Raw genomic sequence first — 18,374 nt, forward strand, 5'->3', positions numbered from 1 at the left:
CTTCTCTTGCTCTCTTCACTCATAGTTTTCTGCCTTTCTTTAGTGATATGCTTAGATTCCTTTATCTTTGATTTGTGGTTGCCATTAGTTTTATATATAAATCTTGTGCAATTAGAAGTCTACGTTAAGTTGATGGTCACTTAAGTTTGAACCCATTTTTTACTCTTCTCCCCTCTCCTTTTCATACTTTACATCCTTTTATTTTTTTAAACCCTAGACTGATTTTTATAGATATATTTAATTTTACTGCTTTTGTGTTTCCTATTTTTCTTACTCCCATTTATGGTCTTTTCATTCCCCTCAGAGTCCCCTTTAACATTTCTCATAGGGCTGATTTAGTGGTCATAAATTCTTTAACTTATTTTTGTCTAGGAAACTATCTTTCCTTCTCATCTGGCTGGATAGAGTATTTTTAGTTGCATATGTGGTTTTTGTTGTGTGTGGTTTTTTTTTTTTTTTTCCTTTTTTTTTTTTCCTTATAGCACTTTGATTATATCATGCCACTCCCTTCTGGCCTGCAAAGTTTCTGCTGAAAATTCAGCTAATAGCCTTAAGGGGTTTCCCTTGTATGTAACTGTTTTCATCCTGCTGCCTTTAACTTTCTCTTTTTTACTACATTTTTTACCATTTCAATTATTGTGTATATTAGAGTGGATCTCCTTAGGTTTATTTTGTTGTGGGCTCTCTGTGCCTTCTGGATCTGGATTTCTGTCTCCTTCCCTAGATTCAGTTAGTTTTCAGCTATTTCTTCAAAATATATTTTATGCCCCCCTTTTTTCTGTTCTTCCTTTGGGATCCCTATAATGCAAACGTTATTACACTTGATGGTGTCACTGAGTTCCCTAAGTCTATTTTCACTTTATATGGTTTTTGTTCTCTCATGTTCAATTTGATTACTTTCCATTACTCTGTCCTCTAGGTCACTAGTTTAATCTTCTGCTTCTTCTAGTCTACTACTTATTCCATCTTGTGTATTGTAAGTTTCATTTATTGAGTTCTCCATCTCTGTTTTTTTTAAGTCTACTATCTCTTTGTGAAGTGTCTCACTGAGGTAGATCCTCCATTCTTTTCTCAAGTCCAGTGAGTATCTTTATGACCATTACTTTAAATTCTCTATAAAACATATTATTTATCTCCATTTTGTTTAGCTTTCTTACTTTGATTTTGTTCTGTTCTTTCATTTGTGACATATTCCTCTGCGTCTTCATTTTGGCCAACTGTCTGTGTCTCTTTCTATGTGTTAGGAAAGTCAGTTATGTTTCCTACTCTTGAAAATAGTGGCCTTATGAAGAAGAGGTCCTATAATGCCCTACAGTGCAATGTGCCTTGTTCACCAGAACCTGGTGTTGCCTGTTCTCTGCTCTTATGGCTGAGCAGGTTTTGCTTTTATCCAATTATCTTCAGTGGCTCTCTTTGCCTATTGTGGGAAGGATTTGGTCCCTGTGCTATTAGTGGGTCAGTCTGGGATCACTTTGGGCTTGAGTTGAGACAAGCTTCTTTGCTGTATCTCCTCAGGGCTGTCTCTTTCAGGACAGGGACTCAATTTCTTCTCCCCATCCCAGCTTTCCCAGGATACTGCTGATTTTTAAAGTCCCAGATGGTAAGCCCTGCTGATTGAAAGAACTCACAAAATTCAGCTCCTCTGGTTTTCAAAGCCAAATATTATTCGGATTCATCTCTGCCACGTGGACTCCCTGGTATGAAAGCCTGTTTCTCTTCCTTCTCAATACCTATGGCATCCTTCCTTCCCTTGGACCCTGTTTAGCTCTGGAACACTTCTCTGACCTTCCTACCTTCTGCAGTGTGACCTCTTCTCTACATTTAGCTGTGGAGAATTTGTTCTGCCAGTCTTCAGGGTCAGTTTCTGGGTTATTTACACTGATGTGTAAATATCCGGGGGACAAGGTGAGTTTAGGCTTCTCTTACTCCTCCTCAACAGTTCTTAATCATAGCACATCTAATCAAGAAAGTTATACATCTTCAAGATTTCTATTCTTTTTACAAAAAAAAATTAATGTTTGTTTATTTTTGAGAGACAGAGCATGAGTGGGGGAGAGGCAGAGAGAGAGGAAGACACAGAATCTGAAGCAGGCTCCAGGCTCTGAGCTGTCAGCACAGAGCCCGAGGTGGGGCTTGAACTCAGGAACTGCGAACCATGAGATCATGACCCGAACTGAAGTCAGATGTTTGGCCAACTGAACCACCCAGGTGCCCCTCAAGATTTCTATCTAGTCTTAATGAATGTTTGTCCATTAGGAATGTATGAGATGCTGGTAATAACTCAAATATGACAGGAGGGATTTCTTGTCCTTGAAGGAGATTATCACACAAAACCCAGAGTTAGGCAACACAGTACTGGTATAGTGGGTTTTGAGTTATAGAGACTCCTCTATGTTTCTGCGTTGTCGTCCTTATACATGGCTTCCGCTTCCAATCCTCTTTGATGACATAACATTGCTTCTGGATCTCCAGCCACCATACCTCTGTTCAAGGCAACAAGCTGGAAGAAGCAGATGTGAGGAAAGGATCACTTGCTTTCAAGGAAGTCAACTCCTTTTAAATAGCTTTCCTTAAATCTTACCCAATGGCTCTCATTTAAATTTCACTGGATGTGTTAATGAACTTGAGAGCGGTTCATTTCAGCAATGTGTTCATATATCAAACTACCACACCTTAAATATATACAATTGTATTTGTCAATTATACCTCAAATAGGCTGGGGAAAAATCATCTCACTGGCCTCATTATTAGCAAAGGAATTTAAGAAAATAAGTTGTTAATGTTGATGTTGTTTTTACTGTTTGTTCTTAACCTGGGCACATTCATAGTAAAGAAAAAGAGAATGGAAATTAAGTACCAAATTCAACTGCACCATAAATTGCTTAATTATTTAGGAGGCAGTCTTCCAGGATCCGTATGCTTGAAAACACAGCAAGAATGAGGACATATACTCTGCCCCTAACGTATATTACTATGCTGAAGTTTCTGTGCCTGAAGAGACCTCCCACCTGAGGTTCCAGAGAGAAGAACCCTAGCTTAAAGCCATTGCCTTTAGGGCACTATGCTCCTTGGCATTTTTTATATTTTGCCTCTTATTCCTTTATCTTCTTCCTCCCATTCCTCACACAAAACAAGACACTGAGTTCAAGTTAGTTTTTTCTTCTTTTCTGATAACCACAAAAGTTTAGATCCTTATTAACTGATGTACTTTTCTGCCTCCCTTTCTCCAGGCTTAAACTCCATTCTTCCTAGTTACTAAAACCATCTGGATCTTCTAAATCATTCTAAGTATCCCTTCATTCAAAAAACCTTCATTTATTTTGTAAGCCTTATTAAAAATAAACAAACAGGGGTGCCTGGGTGGCTCAGTCAGTTAAGTGTCCAACTCTATATTTTGGCTCAGATCATGGTCCCAGGGTTGTGGGATTCAAACTCACATTGAGCTCCAACTCCACACTGAGCATAGAGCCTGCCTAAGATTCTCTCCCCCTCTCTGCTCTTCCCCCACTCACAAGCAAGCATACAGGCTCTTGCGCACTCTCTCTCTCTCTCTCTTCTCTCTCTCTCTCTCAAATAAACAAACAAGCAAGCAAACAAACAATAAGCTTTATTCTTGCATATAAGACTCTCTGCAGTCTAGCCCTATGGTCTTGCCAATATGATCCTCTAAAAGTGCCCGGTTCATTCTCACTCTGTATCTCTCCTCATGCAGTTCACCTTCCTCTCTTTGCCAAATCCTCCCCTTTGTGCTGCACAAAGACAGAAAGATGTCAGGGAGTCTCCTCACCCCATGGCATCTTTTCCACAGTAAAAGTGAGTCCTTCTGTCCCTGGATACTTGTCTGCAGCACTCCCTGACATGTTCTGGTTTCTAGCCATCTTTTTCGTGTTTGCATTCATTATTTGTATTGTTTGCATCTAACATAATATGGATGCCCACTCTCTGAAGAAGCCTCTTGTCAGTTTTTTGAACACACAGTAGGCTGTCAACATGTCTATTGGTTGAGAGTAATTTTTTTCCTCCTGTATATTTCTTTTGTGATCAAAATTCCTCTTTCTCATTATGCCTGCCTCTCAATTTCTAACCAAAATTGTATCTGGGCCCAAACTCCCAATCTGATGTTCCACAGAGTCAGAATGCATCATCCTCAGAGGTCAAGACATTCTACAATTGGCTGAATATTAGCATAAGGCCTGGGATGGAACTGAATTATAGGCTCCTTTTTAACCGCATGATTTCCACTGGGTTTTATTTTCTGTTTGCTTGTTAATAGAAATGCCCATAGGCAGTGGCCCCAGATCAAAAGTATGGACCTAATAGAATCTAAAAGTTCATGTTTAATTTTAAAATCAGACTCCCTTCAGATTCCCAGCATTGCCAAAATTCATCTGAAAAGCAGAAAATGTCATTTTCCTTCCACCTTCAAAAGCAGCTGAACAAAATTTAAATACATCTGGTTATAACAAACAAGCTAGAAAGTGCACCACAATTGGGACAAGTTTGAACCCAGATCCAATTTTTATGACTGAGTTAGAAAGCCCTTGAAAAATGGGGCTCGTGGTGCAATCCCTGCTGGGGCATTAACTGAAGCCTCTTTGGCAAGAAAGACTGAAGTAATAAGTATGAGTGGCATTTTCCCAAAGCAGGTTAAATACCCCAATAGAAACCTAGAAGAAATTATACATAAAGGTTCTCCCAGGCAGCTTGAGTCAATTTGACACCTCTTCTTTGCATGTAAATTCCCTTCATGACAAATCACATTCTACAATTTGTGGGATAAATTAGATGCTTTTATGAGTGTTAATGCCACAGCTTTTGGAGCTAAATAAATGTGACAAAAATAATAGAATTTTGTTTGTTTCTTTGCTTGTTTAAAATTTTCCCTTGAAAATGTAAGCTGAGATTATTTGAAGGAAAGACCCTCATTGGCCATTCTCTTCCTTATGACTTCAGTTTGGTAATAGCTAATGAAACAAAGATGATGTACCCATTTTTAAGGAGAGTGATTGAATGAGGCTCAGGTCCTCTTTTGAGATGGATTGCTGTTCCTGAGGTAATGGGATGAGTTAATTTTACCTTTCTGATCTTTCAGAGGATCCACTCTTGCTTGATCCCTACCAGAGTGCACTAGCCAGGCAGGCAAGGGTATGCAAGGCTTTTCACTGAAGAAATATTTACTCACTGGGTCATGAATAACTTCTACCATATTCCTATTGATCTGGAAAACTTGTTAAAGTTAGACTGTAGATTTGAAACTCTACCTAACGAATATGAAGATTTGGTATAACACAGTGGTTAAGAGATGAATTTTGGGGGCACCTGGGTGGCTCAGTCAGTTAAGCATCCAACTTAGCTCAGGTCATGATCTCGCGGTTCGCAGCTCCTGAGTTCAAGCCCCACCTCGGGCTCTGTGCTGCCAGCTCAGAGCCTGGAGACTGCTTCAGATTCTGTGTCTCCCTCTCTCTCAGGCCCTCGCCTACTCATGCTCTGTCTCTCTCTGCCTTTCAAAAATAAACATGATAAAATTTTTTTTTTAAAGAGATAAATTTCGGAACCAGTTTGTGGTAAACTCTGAATTCCACTACTTATTAGCTACATGACCTTGGAAAATTATTTAAAGTCTTTGTGTTTTATATAAAAGGGGCTTAGAATAACGCCTGGATCATGTTATTTTTTGTCCCTATTTTCCAGTAAAAACCTTCTACTGCAGATCTGTGAGGTCTCCTGTCAGACCTCCCAAGAGTTCACATTTGGAATATATTGCTTCTGGAGTGTAAGCCTCTGTTTATGCTATTTCTCTTGTCAGAAATGCCTTTCTCCTGCCCTTCCCTGCCCTTTTTTAAAAATTCTTGGATTTGGGGATTAAGCCTGTTTATTGACTTTTTCCCTGGCACTTTCCCTTACATCTGGCAGGTTGTTTTCTGTTTTCTGGGTTTTTTTTGTTTTGTTTTGTTCTGTTTTTTTTAAGATCTCTTTACTACCTATGATCTCTTTACCTTTCAGCCACATATCATATGTTACATTCATGTACTGTGGTGAATATTTATCTAATAATGCCCTTAGAGTAAGGTATCTGATTTTTTTTTTACTTAATTCTATACCTTCTTTAGTATCTAGCAATATTAGCCTATGATTTAATCACACCTCGTGAAGAAGTTTTCCATGGCCATTCAAATGTGTTCAGGATATAGAGTTACTTCTGCAACCATGAAGATACTGCTTGGCAAAAACATCTGAAGTCCTATCTTTCTATGATGATACATATTAGAAATGGTCTCAAGGCATGTATATTAGGGATTACTTATTCGAATTTTTTTCTATCCCTATCTAGAGAAAGCTAGGGCATCTACCGTGTGCTATTCTTTGTGGTCTCTTCAGCACTTGGGCTTTTCTACCCTTTTCCAACAATTTGACATTCATAATTGGCAGAATAGTTTCCTTATCTTCATTTCAATAACTAGCTGGAGGCTATTGACCAGAATTAGTGTTTTCAGTCCCTTTGTGAGACCAATCCATGTTTTAGTTCTTCACCTTGTATTGGATGCAATTCCCTTGGATGAACTTCCACTAATCCATTGCCTCCGTGACAATCCCATACTTGGAAGCTTTGCTGTACCACGTTTCCTTTGACCAGACACTTTGTAGTTCTGTGCTTATTCATTGCACTTGATCAACCTTCATTGAATTCTTACCGAAGAGGATTCTTCTGCCCCTGATAATTGCTGTTTTCCTGAAATTCTTTTATCCCTTTGACTCAGACCCTTTGTTGTGTGGCTATCTCCACATGGCTTAGAGTTCTGTCCCTATAGCTAACATTATTTAGGACAGTTCCATGGATATCTTAAACACTCATTACGTCCTTGGTAAGAAAATAAACGCAGCAAGTTCTCAGTTGCTGGACATTCTATTAACAGAAACTGTTGATTAAATGACACTTTGCACTCCTCCAGGAACTTATATTTAAAGTTATTGGTGATATTTTCTTATATAAATAGCAATATATACATTTGGGATCTGTAAAGAGAAACTATTATTTTCATAATAATTTTAATTATAGTTGCAGTATACTAACCCTCAGTGAATTACTATTCCATGTTTGTACTGTCTAATAAACATCTTAATCTGGATATAATAAAAACTAAAACCCTATATAAGCAAGCTCTGTTCAGAACCCTGTGGAATATATTTGTAGCTTGCCTTGGATTTTTTAAGTCTCAAAAGTCTTTATCTTACATTAAAACACGTGTTTATAAAATACAGTAGGTATAGATCATGATGTGCAAAAATTAAGTCATGGAGTTCATCGGAATTCTAAAAGATGCCACTCTCAAATTTTATACCATATTTTCATTATTATAAGCCTGTATTAATATTTCCTTAACATTGCCACATAGCATTCAATTCAGGGGGAAAAACTCTTAAAGGGAAACAGCAGGCATGGGTAAGTTAAGGAATACCATTATGCACATAGCTCACAGATGGCTCTATGTGTCTGTTTTAGAGACCTTGGTTAAGTCTCATTTCCTCTTTACCTTTCAAAGTCTTATCTTCATTCCTTACCTACCCTCTTCATTTGCTTCCTCCTCTTCTCTCCTTTCATTTAATTTTTTCCCCTTAAATAGGGACTTAAAATTTTAAAGAGAATGGAAACTAAATGACAGGAAGGTGTATCTGTAGCACTCATGTAAAGATAAGAGATTTGGAGTTCAACACAACAGTTGTTCCATATGAACAAAATGTGAACAAATGTAAGGACACTTGAGTAACAAATAGAGTGACAAGTAATCATAAATGAAATTTGGGTAAATAGTATTATTTTTAGAATGATAACCAGGAGAACATTTTATCCTGACTACAGAAAGAGTTCATTCTTTTTTTTTCTTTTTTTAAGAATTTTAAATAGGACAAGGAAGGAGAGAATGTCTGCATGTATTCAGATCAAGAAACAAAGGAAGGTAAGATTTGGAAGTAAAGTTCCCTATTTAAAAGTTCGCTTGGCAATGAGTCATCCTACACAGTCACAATGAGCCTTTGTACTTACTCAGTGGCTTTTGTACAAAGATCTCACCAGGCAAAAAGCTGCAAAGAGCACCCATTCTCATTTCAGATGGACGACAACTAAATCAGAAACAAGAGGGCAGAATAAAGATAGGTTTTGAATACTTCATTATTGCCTCTCAGTAACTGCACATTTTTCATTAAAAAACGAAGTGTATTTTACATATCATTAAATGCACAGGTTTTAAGTGCAAAATTCAATGAGTTTTGAAAAATGATCACATATCATCCTGACCCTTGTCAAGATATAGAACATTTTTTTTACCCCAGAAAGTTCCCTTGACTGGAAAGTTAATCTATACCCCTCCTGCCACAAGGCAATCAGTACTCTGATTCCTTCTTTCATCATAGATTAGTGCTGTCAGTTCTACAATGTAATATAAATTAAATCATACAGCATGTGCATTCATGTTTCTGGCTTTTTCATTTATCACAATATTTTTAGTGACTTTTTTAAAAAAGCAGTATTATATTTAAAGAAAAACTATTAGGATAATACAGAAAATTCTCATGTATCCCATACCCAGTTTTCTCTCCAATTAACATCTAACATTAATATGGTAAATTTGTTACAATTAAACAACCAATACTGATACCCTTTTTAAATATTTTTTAATGTTTTATTCATTTTTTTTGAGAGGGAAAGAGGCAGAGTGCGAGTGGGGAAGGGGCAGAGATAGAAGGAGACACAAAATCTGAAGCAGGCTCCAGGCTTTGAGATGTCAGCACAGAGCCCAACGCAGGGCTCCAACCCCCCAACCACGAGATCATGACCTGAGCCAATGTCAGACGCTTAACCAACTGAGCCACCAGGTGCCCCCTGATACATTATTATTAAGGGAAATCCATTCTTTATTCAGATTTCCTTAGTTTTTATCTAATATCCCACCCAGGATGCCACATTAACTTAGTCATCATGTCTTCTTAGGCTTCTGGTTATGACGGTTTCTCAGACTTTCCTTGTTTTTGATGACCTTGGCATTTTTTAAGGTTAGTGGTAAGATAGTCTGTACACTGTTCTGCAATTGAAATTTGTCTGATGTTTTTCTCATGCATAGACTAGAATTATAAGTTTTCGGGAGGAAGACCACAGAGGTAAAGTGACATTTTTGGTATATCATATCAAGGGTGCAAACTATCAAATGGTTAATCATGATGTCAAATTGATCAGCTGTCTCAAGTGGTGGTTGTTTGGTTTCTCCACCGTAAACATACCCTTTTCCCTGTCTGCATAATAACTTGAAGTTCATCCATTTTGTTTTATGGACCAGCAGTTTGTTTCTTTGTATTGCCGAGTAGTGTTCCATTCTATGGTTATACTGTACTTTATTCAGCAATCCTATGGTCAAAAACTATTTGTGCTTTTTCCATTTGGAGCTATTTCTGAACAAGGCTGCTATGTACATTCTTGTACACATTGTGTGTGTGTGTGTGTGTGTGTGTGTGTACATATGGTTTTATCTCTCTTGAGTAAATGACTATAAATAAAATGGTTGGATTATAAGTTTAATGTACATCTAACTTTGTAAGAAAATACTTGACCAATTCACAAAATAATTACACCATTTTACACTCCTATCAGCCAGATCTGAAAGTTCTAATTGCTTCACATCTTCCCTAACTCTTGGTATTGTGACCGCTTTAATTTTAGCCCTTCTAGTGGGTATATAGAGATATTTAATTGTGTTAAATTTTTATTTCCTTTGTGATTAATGTCATTGAGAATATTTTCATGTACTCATGGCCATTTATATTCCTTCTCTTTTAACTACTCAGTTACCACAGAAGTGCTTTTTCTACTCTCCATAGGATTTCAGTGATATCCTTGTCGAGAATCATTTGAATGTCTAAATATGGATCAATTTCTGTGTTCTTTATTTTATTCTATTGATTTATTTTATTATCTAGCAAATATCACACTCTCCTGATTACTATTACCTTCTAATAATTCCTTACATCAGGTAGTGTAAATCCATCATATTTGTTTTTTTTTATTTTAATTTTTTAACTTTTAAAAATATTTATTTTGAGAGAGAGAGAGAGCACTTGTGGGAGAGGGGCAGCCAGAGAGAGAGAGAGAGAGAGAGAGAGAGAGAGAGAGAATCCCAAGTAGACTCTGTGATGTCAATGCAGAGACTGATGAGGAGCTCAATCTTACAAACCATGAGATCATGACTTGAGCCAAAAACTGAGTCAGAAGTTTAACCAACTGAGCCACCCAGGTGCCCCAAGATACTCTTCTTAAAATATAAGAAACAGCACATGACAATAATATGAGATGGGTGACAAATTTGTATGACTTGCAATAGCAGTCAGATTTCATAAAAGTTTAATTTATTGACTGGATTGTTCTGAGGCACAAGGTTAGTGTGAGATTTGGTAAATACCTGTAGGATTCTATTCATGGAATTATTTTAGGTAGTTGATAAACTTCTAGTTAGAATAAAGCTAAGAGACAGTTAAAATAATTATGAGATATTATTAATAAGTTATTAAACTGATTCTCACAATGTATTTATCTGTGAAAGGAAAGGTATTTATTGGAAGAGAATTTTGATTCAGTAAAACAACCAAGATTCATTATAGGTTTCTTATTTTTGGAATTTGAAATTTTCATAATGCAGAAAATTAACTAAAAAGTACAGCTACAGAAGAACTAATAGAAATCCAACAGCAAGATGACAAAGCCATATTGATGATTACATTAAAAACAATTAGACTAAATATAAAAAATAAAAGGAAGAAATTCTCAGACTGCATAAAAAGGTAATGCTAAAATGTGTGTTATTTTCAAGATATATATTTTAAATTTGAAAACACAGTTAGCTTGAAAGTAATAGTATGGAGTACATATCATGAAAATCATAATCATAAGAAAGTGAGAAAGCTCAAATAATGAATTATAAAGTCATCTTTGAAACAAGGAAAATAACCAATAAAAAAAGATGTATAGCCAAGGGTGACTGGGTGGCTCAGTTGGTTAAGTGTCTGACTGCTGTCCAAGTCATGATCTCATTGTTTGGTTCTTGAGTTTGAGCCTGGCATCAGGCTTTCTGCTGTCAGGGCAGAGCCCGGTTCAAAGATCCTCTGTCCTTTTTTCTCTCTGCCCCTCCCCCATTCTCATTCTCATTCTCTCTCTTTCTCTCTCTAAAATATAAATAAACATTTAAAAAACATTTAATAAAAAGTGTATAATGATAAGTGCATCAATTAATCAAGGTAACATAATAATCCTAAATGTCTATGCATTTAATAATAGAATTTCAAATTAAATGAATCAGAAATAATTTAAAGGAGAAATACAAAATACATAATTATACTTGAAGATTTTAACATGTGTCTCTTGTCTCTTGATAATTGATAGAAAAAGAGGCAAAATGAGTAAGAATATAGAAGACTTGAACAACACTAATAAACAATTTGACCTAAGTGGACATTTATAGTGGACCAAAAAAAAAAAAAAAAAGCCAAAGTCAGACTTTTCAAATATACATGGAGTATTCTATAAGATAAACTATATTCTTAGTCAAAAGAACAGATAGCAAAAAACAAGAAAATACAAATTGTGTTCTGACCAAAACATAATGATGTTACAAACATTTTTTTAATGCTTAGAGAATCCCTAGTGTGTGAAAATTATAAAAAGTCTAAGTCAAAGAAGAAGTGCAAAATAAATTAGAAAATATTCTGAAATAATTATAACAAAATGAATGAAAACAAAATACCAGTTTGTGTGATTCAGTTAAAATAATGTTTAGATTAACATTTTTATATGCAAATATTTATATTAGAAAAGAATAAAGCACTGAAATCAGTGATGTAAACTTTTATATTAAAAGGCTAGAAAAAGAAGAGCAAATTAAATCCAGAGTAAGTAGAAGATAAAAACTAATTAGAAGAAAGCAGAAATCAATGATGTAGAAAGCAAAGCACAGCAGAGAAATGAATAAAATTATACTGCCTATTGAGATTGGTTAGAAAACAAAGAGAGAAAACATAAATGAACAATGGTAGGAATGAAAGAGCAGACACGTATCATTAAAGGTTCTGTAGGTATTAAAATTATAATAAAGAAATTTATGGTTAATTTTATGCCGATAAATTCCACCACTTGGAAGAAATGGATTAAAAAGAAACAAAGTACCAAAGAGAGTCAAGGAGAAATAGAAAATCTAAACAGCTCTGTGTATTAAAGAAAATGAATTCATAATAAAACAAAGTTTCCATAAAGAAAAACTAGGTTTCTGATGGCTTGTCTGTTGAAATTTAACATGTATCTAAGGACAAAATAATATTATTTTATAGGAAGTCTTTCAGCAAACATAAAGGAAGAGGAAATTCTTACTCATTTTTTGAGGTCAGCACAATCTGGAAGCCACAACCAGACAAAAACATTACAATAAAAATACAGACCAAAAATAATATAAGCATGTTTTTTAAATATTAGAAAATGGAATGAAATATAAAGAGATAACTCATGATTAGGTGAAATTTCTCAGAGGAATGCAAGGTTGGTTGGTTTAATACTTGAAAATCATTCAATGTAATTCAAAACATTAACAGAATAAATGATTAAATTTATATGATCTTCTCAATATATGCAAAAAAAGTATCTGGCAAGATTTCCCACATTTATAATGAAAATTCTCAGCAAGCTAGGCATAAAAGGAAATTCAACAATCTAATCAAGAGCATTTACAAATAACTTACACTTTGCATCATACTTAATGATAAAAATTTGTATACATTGTCCCTAATATTTGGAAAAACACAAAGATGTACCCTTCATACCTCTATTTAACATTACAGTGGAGGTTCTACTTTGAAAAATAAGTGGGTAAGGAAAAAATTATAAGTAAAACTATCTTTAAACAGTGATGTTTATTATTTTGGTTAAAAATATTAAGGATTCTATCAGTCTAGCAAAATATTTACAAAGATGAATATAAAAAATCAATTGTATTTCTATATTTTAGCAGCAAAAACAGGGAAATAATTTTTTTAATCTACAAACATTCGAAATACCTAAAAATTAAAAAATATATATGTGCATAACTTATCTAATAAAAGGTACAAATCATTGCTAAATGAGAGTAAATAATAACTTAACAAATAGAGAATTAAATCCTATCCTTGTTTTGAAACTCAATACGTCTATAATATTGATTCTTACCAAATTTATCAATAGATTCAATGAAATTCTAAACAGAGGCCAACATACTCTTTGTAGAAATTAACAAGTAGATCCTAAAACATGCATGGAAATATGAAATGATTTTAACTCACAGTTCCTGAGATGGAGCCCTAAGTCACTTGGGCTCAAGCTGACAGTGAGGAGCCTACTTTGGATTCTCTCTCTCTTTCTCTCTCTCTCTCTATCTTACTTTGAGTAAAGGACTTTTGTGCAAGTAGTTTATTTAGAAGATGATCAAGGGAATAGGAGTGAGGGATCAAGGACTGTTAATTAGGAAAAGTGGGAAAGCCAATCTAAGCGTAAGCCTCTGAAGTGACCACTGTGGACCATAAGGGTTGGGAATACCTATAAAACATATAAAATGTCACACAAACTTTGGCTTTCTAAGGGATGGGAAGTGAGGGCTTTTATATACTCACTGCTTGAAGGTTACCCAGAAGAAATATCCTTGCACTTAAAGGCCACACTAGTGAGAGACGAGTGGGCTCCCACATCATGGGACAAACCTCAAGGCAGGAACACCTCAGGTATGAACGTTAGTAGCACATTGTGAATTCAAACTGGCATAATTACAACTTAGAGCAGAGGGGCAATAGCATACCTAATTGTAGGTCAACATAAAATTCTGACTCAAAAGCTTGGAAAAAGAAGTTAACTTAAAAAAATAGAAAGACAAGTGGTTACAAAAACCAATATTAGATTATCCTAAACTAATACATTTAGAAAGTTTATACAAGCACCTGAGATTAGAATGAGAAAGAAAATCTTCCTTGGGGAGTCCTTGCTCCTAAGCAGGAGAGATTACATCTCTGGCTGTGAGGAAGTTCACCCTTTGCCAGAACTAGCTGAATTTAGTAAATTCAAATTTCGGAAAAACAACAGGAGGCTAAGGAAGTGAGAATCTAGAATGGAATCATTGTAAACCGTTTAAACAACAACAACAACAAAAACATACACATGGTAAGGAAACTGGAGAATTCAGGTGCAAATGGTCAAAACCTTGATCATAGGGTTTGACATCTCAAAGAGAAAAGAAAATAATTTGGAAAGTAATGAAAAGTCACTGGGAGTGGGAAAGGAGAATACAAACAGGAAAAAACTAAGGTAGTCCTTTCCAGAGTAAAGCTAACTAGGATTGTGTTGTCACTTACACTATTATTAAACTTAGGGGTTATTTCCAAATACATACCAGAGTGTGGTATATAGATTTCAATCCATCACTAGCGACATTGATTTCATCATACAGATTTGAGACTTGGGAAAGCATTTAGATAGATCATAGCTTTTTTCATTAGGTATTGATTACAAAAGTATTTTGGGGCACCTGGCTGGCTCAGTCAGTGGAGTGTGTGACTCTTGATCTTGGGGTTGTAAGTTTGAACCCCATGTTGTTTGTAGAGATTACTTAAAATAAAATATTTTCAAAAAAAGTATTTTGTAAGTCTATCACATAATTAATAAGATCTTTATGAATGTTAAGATATTTAGAACATACCATATATTGACTATATGTCATAATTAGTAAACACAGTATATATATATTCATACATACATACATAACATACACAGCCATGTGGGGCACCTGGCTGGCTCAGTCCGTAAAGTATATGACTCTTGATCTTGGGATTGTGAGTTTGAGTCCCACATTGGGTATAGAGAACCCTTAAAAATAAAGTGTTTAATATATATATATACATATATATATATATATATGCATATATATACACACACACACACACACAGATCCATGTACTTCGTGTTATTCTAAATTCAAATTTTGTTTAGTTTAAAGATAAACAGACTAAAGTACCCTAAATTCTCTTTGGAACTAGACATTTCCTAATTTATGCACAAATAATTTATTCAATTTTAAAAGACATTGTTCACGATTACCTTAAGCTACTTAGTAATGTTTGACATTGATGATAAAACACGCAAATTATAATAATGAGATGTGATTTTAGTTTTTTGGGTGTGTGACTGGAATTTGTAAATTAAAACTTCCATACTAAAAATAGTCCTAATTTCTTATTAGATCACCATCAAGCATTGACTATTTGAATCAGTCCTTTTACTAGAGTTGATATTAACAAAATACTGAGTATGAATCCTAACAAGGACACCATGAACACACATACTTTGTTTCCATATGGCTTGAGTTATAGCCACTTGTCTATGTACATTGCACCTTTATGCATTCGGAATACATTGTTAGGTAAATATTTTAACCAGAAAACATTCATATGATGAAGTATACCTCTCTGACTCTAAACATAAGTACAATTTTAATAGGAGAAAAATGGTATCCTTGGGTAATTTGGCTGTTGTTTTCTTTTTTTTTTGTCCTGGTTTCCAGTGAGTGCCAAAACTCAGAAAAATGAGCAGTTCTGAATTTAACCCTTATGAAGGGTAAAACCATTGTAACATTTCACTGCCCTCTACAGGATGCAAATATAAGTTGTTTGGGTGGAACTTTCTTTTCTGCGCATAATTTCAAAATGAAACTCTCAAGCAAGGATCCAGAATTTAAAACAGCAGTGGCAAAGCAAAGGAGGGTGCAAGAGATGCAAACTGAGTTTTCTGTAAAATTAATGAATTTGTGAAGACATATAGTACCCAGCAAGATTTCCCCAAAACGAGAATATGCAACAACAAAAATTCCACAGTATGATAAGGTGGCAATAACACATAAGAGGTTTTATGAATTGTTAGAATGAGAAAGGAAAGGGGGGAGGGGGAGAGAGAGAGAAGGGCAGGAGAAAGAGAAGGAAAGTATTATTGAAAATAAGTGGGTGTTATTCTTTAATCTCGTTTTTTTCTTTTTTTGTTTGTTTAATTTCACTTGATTGCTAAAATGAAAAGTGTCTGCAAAATGATGGATTAATTAGAAGAACATGGAACCATTATTTTTCTTACAAAGAAAAAAAAAGTTTTATCCTTATAAGATCCCATCCAAAGCCTTCACTCTGCACCATAGTGGGTTTTGAAAGTCATTTACATAATAGCTAACAAAAATGTACTCAGCAAAACACTGGGCTTTCTAAACACAGGAGATAATTATGTTGGAAGAATGATATTCCATTGCCATCTCCATTTTCAAGATACATTTATTCTCCCTGTACACAGCATAGAACAACCAAACACATATTAACATATATTGCGTAGGTGTGCGCCATTAGAGTGACAAGGTACAGGCAGTTGGGGCTGATGGGGGCTAAGGCAGAGCAAAAGGCAGGAAGGAAAGAAATACTGCATTCTATTCCTGGCATATATGTACCACCTGAATGGTATTTTTCATTATCTCCTGCACTGGGAACATTCTATTATTCCACTGGGAAGTCATAGCAGAAGAGATATAATTATCAGCAGAGTAATGGGGATGCTCTAGCTAATGGCCAGCTATTCAAATATCTCAATATAATCGTCTTGCCCAATCTCTCCCCATTGCATACTCTTCTGGAGAAACTCATCATTTTTTCCACTTACTCCAGCATAATGAATTCATTTTGCATTTTCTTTGTGAGAAATTAAGAGGAATCGCAATATAATGTGTTGACATTTGAAATTCTGCACAGAAAAGTTTAGGCTGGCAATTTAGTTTAATCGCAAGCTAGCAGGGAGAGACTGCTTATTAAATTAGTTCCCTGTGTACAGAATGTGTATTTATTTTCTTTATAAACCTTTGCCTTTGTACCTGAGTTTAGATTTTCTGCCCCTTCTTTGTAAGTTCAGTTTTCTCAAAAGAAAAAATAATGTCCCAAACTAAAGGAGTGTGTTCTTTGAGCCTTTTTCTCCCCCCATGGTCAAAATTGTTGACATCAGAGATGAGCATTGAGTAAGAGGCCCTTGAGAAAAGTGAAAAATAAATAAGAAGTTGCCTTTAAGCAAAGCCTTCAAAGTGTATTTTCTTTTTCTGCAATATTAAACCACTCATTTTGGTCACTCTTGGGAAAGAGTCTTTCTCCCTATTAGATTGAAGTTCTTCTGTTTGTTCAGAAGCTTGAGTAACCATTTCCATATTTTTTCCTCCTTTTTTTAAGAGTTTCAACTCATTTTCTCTAATAAGACTTGTAAACTGCTAATTAAAGAGCCTCTCCACTTTCTCTAGGGAATGCCAGATATCCGAGCAGGTGGTAACATGAACAAGTGATAAAAAACTGCTATTGAAATCATTGCATTGGAAGAGAATTTGGCTTTCCTTTCATCCCAACCTTGAAGCTTTGCTAATATCCAGCATTTCAGGGGTGAGAGGCAAGGTTAGGTGTGAAACGTGTGTCATCGGTTGACGGGGAGCAAGATTTTTTTATTTTTTTTTATTTTTTAAGAAGATTTTTAAAAAAAGCGTATCTCATTTTGATTACCTTCTTATCATGTCTCACAGTCTTTCCATTTGCTTCTTATAAAGTATTTTTTATATCCAAACAGATATTGTGTTCACATAGCACCTTAAAATTTTTTAAAGAAGACACACATTTGGGAAAATATAGTCAGAGGGAGTATCCATTCCTGTAATTGCCTCTAGTCCTTTTTGAACAGCACAAACATTAGAACTCCCTGAGCTCATCAGAGGCTGCTGGGAAGTGGTATGAGGGAAAGACAACACGGCCTTCACCTCAGCACGGGGAATAAAAGGCCACCCTAGAAACTAACATGCAGCCTGCAGAATTACTCTGGAGTCTGTGAGAGTTAGTCTCACTACACTCTCTGGATCTGTCACCATCCCGTCCATACCTACTCTTCATCTTGCAAAAGGTATCTGGTTTCCCTCTACTTCATGAACCATACTTGGCAGCTAAGACTATGCCTAGCCACTGCAAGTCCTTCAATATTAGTCTAAAATTTTACATTCTTACTTCAATTACAAGTCTCTTGCAATCTTTTTACATTAATGTTCTGTTGAATGTCATTCTTCTTTTTTTCCTTTACTCTGTATATTATCATCATCATAAAATTCACTGCTATTTCTTTAACTGTCAAATAGTTCTATGCCCTAACTGTTATAATATGGGATTTGTCACTTTGTTTGGAAGATGGTCTCTTGGTCTAAAATGTGGTATTTTCCTTAAGAAAGATGGTTAGATCTTTCATAATAAAGACATTGCATAAAAGGACACTGTCTCAA

General features: G+C 35.3%; 1 long non-coding RNA gene across 1 annotated transcript in view; it reads right to left on the reverse strand.

Annotated features, from left to right (window-relative positions):
- Positions 1-5,655: 5,655 nt before the first annotated feature.
- The window catches only part of LOC109493426, a 530,781-nt gene continuing 518,062 nt past the window's right edge, over positions 5,656-18,374 (reverse strand). Inside the window, exon 4 of the long non-coding RNA XR_006588306.1 lies at positions 5,656-8,118. This is a non-coding gene — a long non-coding RNA (uncharacterized LOC109493426). The remainder of the gene's footprint in view (positions 8,119-18,374) is intronic.

Source organism: Felis catus, chromosome D3 (genome assembly GCF_018350175.1).
Source record: "Felis catus isolate Fca126 chromosome D3, F.catus_Fca126_mat1.0, whole genome shotgun sequence".
NCBI classification, from domain to species: domain Eukaryota; kingdom Metazoa; phylum Chordata; class Mammalia; order Carnivora; family Felidae; genus Felis; species Felis catus.